Source organism: Chiroxiphia lanceolata, chromosome 6 (genome assembly GCF_009829145.1).
Source record: "Chiroxiphia lanceolata isolate bChiLan1 chromosome 6, bChiLan1.pri, whole genome shotgun sequence".
Lineage (NCBI taxonomy): Eukaryota > Metazoa > Chordata > Aves > Passeriformes > Pipridae > Chiroxiphia > Chiroxiphia lanceolata.
The window spans coordinates 27,436,117-27,444,155 of NC_045642.1; the positions used below are offsets into that span (position 1 = coordinate 27,436,117).

An 8,039-nucleotide genomic window follows, 5' to 3' on the forward strand; every position below is an offset into this window, starting at 1 on the left:
CCACCCTAAATATACCCTAAAGATAAGAGACACTATCTAAAGCCACAGAACTGTATAGGTTTCATACCTACTAACAATGTAAAAAGCACTAAGGCTAAAAAAACCCTAATTGATCCTCTAAACAAGGCTAGTTTTACAGGACTAAAAGTAATAATTTTTATGATTCTAGCATACTTCTTATGGATGTGAGACTATACACAGAGGCCTACACATCATTTTAAAAGCTAGTTTTTGAAGAAATTCTGCAAAGTTTTTGCTTTACCACAGCATTTCATTTTGAACAGAGAAGGTTCTCAGGCACAACTGGGCATCAGATAACTACCAATAACAGCAAATCTTCACAAGGTAGACTGAATTTACCACCACTGAAGAGAATCTCTGTATCACTCTGAATCCCACACATGGAGTCAAAGCCCTAAACAAACCAGGCTGGGAAATCCCCGTGTCACTGAAGCAGGGGCAAGAGTCCCTCTTTCTGACTGCAGATTCCCAGAGAGTTACAACTGATATGGCAGCCCCAAACCCACTGCAGATGTCAGAAGACAGACCCATCCTATTGCCACTGCCGTTGTTCCTCTTCACTGAATCATAGCAGCTTATCTGATATATTTTCTTTTATGCTAATACCTCTTAACATAAATGTCTGCTAATTGCCCAGGGAGTTTTCCTATGCCTATGCAAAGCATTCCTCCTCAGTTCAGCCTTTACAAGACACCTTTTGCTCTTTTTTTGCATTCTGAGAAGTCTGGGCACTGCTCCCACTCCTACTAGGCTAGATGAGATCATGCTTGTCAGGAGTCTGAACACAACACACTTATTCTGCAGTTTAACCTGTTCTGACATTATGCTTTTAAACACCGCATTACACAGAGAATTGCAAGCTCTATGACAGATCATTACGCTGCAAAGAAAGACTACAAGAAATACCAGAGCACTAAGAACAACTGAGAGACTCATTTGAATGGTCTTCTTATGAAGCAATAAATATAAGAAAAGGTGGTGTTTCAGCCAGAGAAATTAACACACACACCCCCCCAAAAAAGGGGGAGGAATTAAAAAATTAACATGGGTGAAGTACAAATCAGGCCAGACAAAGTGCAACACTGACATCATAAGCATCAGACACCAACAGAGACCAGACTATTTAGAGCTTACACAAAGGCACAGCAATATTTAATCTACAAAGTTGAGTTTGCAGCTCAGCTTTTAAACACTCAGTAAAACTTGCCCCGAGCCATTGAATTCCTAACATTTTTTCTGGTGATCTACATTCAGCACTGGACAGCTTTTAATGAAGGGCCAGCTAATTGCTACCTACCGTTCTCAACGCTGGTGCTGAGGTGCCCGTAAAAGTCTAGGAAAAACAACACAAGGCAAAGTTAAGAAAACTAAACTACATGTTAAATCCTTACTTTAGGCTGACATTTCAAAATATCTCACATTCAAAGCCATATTTAGAGCTATGCTCATTAATGACATTTGTTAGGTTCTTTACCAACCACCATCACAACACTCTGCCAGCTTCTTATTTCCTTGACATGAAGCTTTTTTTTTTTTAAGGAAGCATAATAAGTAACATAGTCAGCCCTAAAATGTAGCTTGAAAGTGCTGGTGTGCCATGAAGTTCTTTAAAAGGCTAGGTTAGAAAAGCCATCTTCGCAACAGCATCTGAGGAAAAGCAAACTAGATTTGCCCATACAATTTGAACCACTTGTTCTCCTCTGTGATCAGCTTCACTGGAATATCAGGCAACTTTGCCCACTTTACGCTTGCTATCAGCTTCTTTTGCTTACCTCATTTGAACTTAAATTTGATCCCATTGCAGCCCCAGTTGCATATAAGTCCAATATCAAAAGTTACTGAGTCGTATGGCTGGCAGAAACTCCTCACGCAGGTTAGGGGTGGAGAAATAGGGATTTTATGATGAGGCTCTCCCGCCCCACCCCTTCATTATTTCCCGTCATTAGGCATTCCCCTCCCTGATTTTTGCAGCCAATTAGAGCACCTCAACTGAGTCAGCAGAATAAAGAGCAATTCCTTTTCTACCCACCATGAGGTTTGGGGAGGACGCTGAAGCCCCTTTCTGCCCAGGGTTTGCTTTCTTGAAATGCTACTGCAAATGAAAAGTTTTGCATTCGTGCAACAGCTCCAACCCCCAAGCAAAGTGCTTCTGACTAATTAAATCACAGCTTTCGGATGATCTCCACACTGCCAGCACCATACTACAGGGCAGTAGAGAGAGATGTCAACAGCTTCTTTCCAAACCATAAACTCAAATACCTGTAGCAGTCTTCCCATAGCAGCACAGTTCAGGTAGGTAAGTCCTGCCATTCAGCAGGGTAAGTTACTCCACTGTGATGGCAAAACTAAGTGACTACAGGACCCATACTCCCCTAAAGCTACAATGGGCATCTCTGTGCTACACTTAGCAACCTCGACACGTGCTCAATATTCTTCTCCTGGATAATTATTGTATATGTAGGAAAAAAAAGTTAATTCATGTCCAGAAATCTCACAGTTTTATTTTAAATCAAACAAGATGAAACTTGGGGGTGGAAGGGTGAGGCAGGAGAGAGGGTTGTGCTCTCCTGTGTGGGCCAAGGGAGAACAGCACTTCACCCATCCTCAGAGCTTACTTCAAAGGGATCTGTGTGTGCTGGCTCTCACAGCGAGCCCAGCAGGCACGCTGTGGGAAATACCAGGGCACAAAACCCTCCCTAACTGCTCTTCACCCCGGTGTGCAGTGACTCATTGCCTGTAAGGCAGTGATTTAGAGTAGCCCTAAACTAACACACATGTGGAGGCTGGTAGAGTTAGAAGCATGCAAGACCAGATTCTGTCTCTGCCACACTCTTCCTGGCCCCTTTGCTTGATGACAGGAGGCAGCTAGTACTCCCCCTTGCATCATGAGATCCAAGAGATTATTTTAAATCAATCTGATCTATAATGATGAATAATTTAACTCATGCAGGTAAAGAAAGTAACTTTTCAAACTGCAGTGGATGTCACCTAAATGAACTTGCCTGTGCCATGGAGGTCAGTACCAAAATAATTCTGCACAGAGGAAGAGAGCAGGTGTTGCCCAAGAAATGTCATTAAGAGTAAAATCAATCTCTACTCCAAAGACAAAATATCTCCCTTAACTTTTGTCTTGATTACTTTTTATCTGTGTTAAATACTTATGAACAAATTTAGGTGAAGCAGTCACAGCTGAAAACCACTTACTTTCACTCCTGCAAAAATAGTCTTTCCAGCTTTTGAAAGAAAAATGTTTTCCTGGAAATATTCCAGTATTAAAATTTAAAGTAGGAATCTGTTTTCATTTAAAATGTCTGTAAAACATCCTCTATCAAAAGAAAGAGAGTAGGCTATCCAGCTCAACTTCCCCAAGTTATTCCAGGCAGATGTAGGTACCCATACAGATTTATACCATTCCAACTGTTTCACAGCCTATACAAGACTCCCTGACATTACATTGTCTTACCCACACTGTTTTTAAGATCTGTAAACGAGACACCACTTCACAATGCAGAAAATTATTCCAGAGTCAGTGCATTTTGTCTACTGAATGGTTTCTCAATGTTCAGATTACGTTTTCCTTTTCTCAAAATAATGTTATCGTTGACATATCAAAAACATGTTCCTAAATAATTCACTCTCTCCTACTCCTGACCAGCATCAGCTTTTGCAGCTGATTTTGTCTCCCTTAACCACTACTTGTCCAAATCACACAAGAAGGCTTTTGAATATAGTACCTTTGAAGGCTTTGTGCCAATCAAGAATTATGATCTCAACAGTTTTTCAGCCATGTAGTAAATTCATGATAGAACTAAGCACTGAATGCTCATAACACCTGTAACAGTAAGTCTTTGTCATCACTGAGAAAACTTGCTTTATTCACTGATGTCTACTATACAGTCTGCTTTAAAAAAAAAATAATCATGACTTTGCAATTTTTCCCACTGGAGTTTGAGAGGCAGGATTGTAATTTCAAAAAAATTACTATTTCAAAGGTCATGTATCCTGTTGAGGTTTTTTGCATTTTTCTTTAGTTCTTCCATAATTCAAGGAGAATTACAAAGACAACCATCAAGCATGCATTGAGTAAATTCATGGCTGAAGTTACCCAAAGTCTAAAGAGATATATATTGGTTCTTTTTAGTAATCACATTTCCAGAGTAACAATTTTAAATTGACAGTGATCTTCATATACATACTACTTACATTCTTTTCTTTTTAAAGATTAGAGAGACTGTGTAACTGATGAGGGAACACTCAGCAGTCTCCTTAAAGCTCTGAGCAATAACAAGGAAAGTAAAAAGGAAGATATAGTTTTCCTCTGCTCTTCACACACTTTGCAGTGCACACATACATGCACATGATTTTGTATCTGTGTATTAATTAAATTAATTAATTAATATTTGCAAAATGGAGCAAATATAAATATCCCAATGATCTGAGGCAGTCAAAATTCACCTAAACTAGGCCTGCTGCAAGTACTAGTTCACCCGACATGACATTCAGATAATTGTATATCTAACTGCAATAGGTTGCAGGTAAGAATAACACCTGCTTTCAATATCCCACAATTATCTTATATACCACTTTGTCACCTTCTGACAATGCAGGACAACAGAAATGTATGACTAATGGGGGATTTCATATTATTGCAAGAGAACAGAATTCTTGTACCACCCTTGGGATGACAATGGGAGTTGTCGTCATTTAAAAACTTTGAATGTAACAAGAAGGGTAAATATCCAAAAAACATTCTAGAGGCATTAAGAAAATGATAGCCAGATGTCACATTAGAAAATAATTACTCAGAATTAACACATAAAGCAAATTAACAAACATAGTGTCAGATATTTTGTGGGTATCGCCTTTCAGTTTGTTTTCTTTTTTCCTTTTTTTTTAATGTTTCCACAAGCTACAAAATCCACAAAGACCTAATCAGGCCAATCAAACAAGAGCAAACAGTTCAAGTCAAACGACAGTTACACAAAGGACCTAAGCTCAATAATCTCCACAGACAAGATTTACCATGGATGAAAAGTGTCACTTTCCCTCCCCATGGTGTCAGATTTCCAACTCTGAAAAATTCAACTTTGGCCAGATAATTTTTGGCTGCCACTAATTTAAAGCAACTCACTGGTATAAAAAAAAAAAACCAAACCTGAAAACAAACAAAACCACACACCCATACACATATATTTATATGGGGTTTTATATACATATATATAACTTTCACATGAATACGTCGGCATTTTTATTTTCGTGTTTCTACATAACTCACCTTCAGAAAACCTGTTCTTCAATACTCAACAGTATTTTATATCACATAAACTCAAAAATAAGATTACATTAAATGCAAAAAGGACTTCCTGAAAAAGTATTCACGGAGAAGGTGACAGAGGGCACAAGTTAGAGGAAAAAAGTCTGAAAAAACCTTATTATCCATTCGTAAGCAGGAGAGAACTTCAATCTGAATCTGAATTTAAATTCATGAGAATGAAAAGTGCAAAATCAGTCATTGAAGAGAGAGATCACACTAGCCGATGAGGTGAGGGTATTATATTTTTGCTTAAGAGGGTATTCTGATTATGACATATATGAAGGAGGACTTCTGCCTTCAAAAGACTATTGAGAAACTTGATTAAAACAATTCCACATGCCTTCAATATGTTTTAGAGAGATAAAATCTCATTCTTCCTACTCACTCAGATGAAGCAATTGGGCTGTTTTACCATCCAAAAATCATCACTAAAGTGTTGGCCCACCTGTTACCAACACATGCAACCCTCCCTTCAGACTTGTTGCAACAGAATTTCAAATCCAATACTTGTCTCAAAAAGTAGTAGTTCACTACCTTTATCTCTGCCTCTCCTTGTGCTCTGTAGCCCTGAGCATCCAGTAGCACCTCTCTCTGCCTTTGCAGGAACACTCAGAGGTTGCCTGACCTTTACAGGTTCATTCAACATTTCAAGCACTGTTCAAGCAGCTTTTTTGCTGCCCTACCCCCATGAGACCACAGGTGTGAGGAACACCAGCACCAGCCTGTGTCAGCTAATTACCCAGTAATTAGTTTGTCATAAATATGACAAGACACATAGTCCAAGACCTTTACAGGGAAATCTAGAGCCAATTCCAACCTGAACCAATTCTCAGAATATCAGGAAGTCACCTCATGTTACCAGCTAATTAAGGGGGTAACTTCATCCACAGTCAGCCTGAGAGATGTGTGAGCCCTAGAGTCTACAAAAATTTACAGTTAATTGTTTTGAGTATCATGCCACTACATTTAGCAGAGCTTGTGTGACAGGTCACAAACAGGTGTTTTCAAAAAAAAGAAATTGTTGCTGACCTACCTGGATCTTAAATAGAGCAATTACATCAATGCTGAATCACTTTGAAAAATCCAGCTGATATGTCACCAAGCCTCAGCTCCTTCCTTAAAAAACACCATCAGTAATACTGAATGTCTCTCCTCTGTTATTTTTGATGAATAGCTGGTAAGTCATTAAAACAAATGCCTCTTCCCCTATCATTTTATGCTGCCTTTCACCATCACATCACAGGCAAGATGATGAAGTATTGCTGCAATGTGAACAATATGAGCAGGTTTTAATAGAATGTAAAAAGAAGCCTTTCCTTCCCCACACAAGAAAGCAAATGAGTCCATTTTGGAGGAAACTCAGAAGCCACCAAGGTAAGACCACCGAGCTTGGGTCTCTCAGGGAAAGCGTTAGTCTCATGCAGTGTTAAATTCTTGGAGCCAGGTCCTAACACAAACATCAGCATTTTTCTGACTTCCCTTAAGTCAAAATACTGAGATGCTAAGCTAGACCGTTTGGATAGCCTAAGATTTTTCACTGGTTTGCTCAACAGGCCCAGATTTCTTAAAACAGACTCCCTTTCCTCAGCTCATTTTAAGCCATCCTAATTTTCTGGATCTGCTGCCAAAAACACACATCATCACCACACCTTGGGTGAGCAAAGCTGAAGGCTCAGCGCCAAGTGTTGTAACCACCAAAAACCAGTCAGTGCAATATACGAGGCACAAACTGTACTGCCTCTGTTACATCTTCCTGGAGCTCTGATAATAAATCTTGAAAATCTTTAAAACACTTAAAAGATTCTTTGCAAAAGGAATTAATCACATTTTTAAAACCTCATTTCATTATTGTTTAAAAATAACCTTACAGACATAACTGAGCTGTCAGAGTGACATCTTCCTTTTCTTCTTTGCTTACAGAAAACTATTGCAGTCTTGCTGGTGACACATAACATCAGATTATCCTACCCAAGAGCAAGAAAAGAAGGTGAAAAACTGGCTTTCTTCTTAAGAGAGCAGAGTTGGAAAAGACAGATTTATCAGTAACTGAAAAAAAAAGAAAAGTTGTTGGACTTGCCCACTTTAGATTCATGAAAATGAGACGCAAAGGTTACTGCCAACAGTTTCCTCTTATGAAAGGAGACTTTGTTCGTTTAATTTGTATTGCAGCAAAGCTTGACAGACACCTGCTAGTGATATCTCCTGTTAATTGAACTAATGCACAGAAAAGAGCTGTCTTAGGGGTAACAATGTTACCTCTTGCTTAAGAAGCAGAGACCTGTAAGACCAGATGACTGAGCCCATTATCATCTGACCACGACACAGGAGAAGGAAAGAAGATGTCATGGTCCTATGGTAATGTAGACATACTGCAATATACAGATGGATTTGATTTTTTTATATACTCATGCCAGTGTATTGAATGAGATGACCACAAAGGGGAACAGAAAGGGCTGATGGAAATATATGCAAGCCAAGTTCTGTACTCCATGTTACTAAATAAATACCTCAGCATTTTCAAATACCAGTATTTGGAGTAGTAAACGTCATATTATCATTCGAGTCATCTGCACTCTTAAAAGTAGTTTCCTTCCATTTTTCATCTTCCACGGTTGAAGCGGCAGCTTTTCTTTCATCCTTCCTCAGAGGTTTTTAAAAAAAGCTCTTTGTTCCCTCGATATTTGATTTCTTGGTATCAGAAGCA

General features: G+C 38.9%; 1 pseudogene; it reads right to left on the reverse strand.

Moving 5' to 3' along the window:
* LOC116787833 overlaps window positions 1–1,820 on the reverse strand; it is a 32,276-nt pseudogene extending 30,456 nt beyond the window's left edge.
* Between the last annotated feature and the right edge of the window lie 6,219 nt (window positions 1,821–8,039).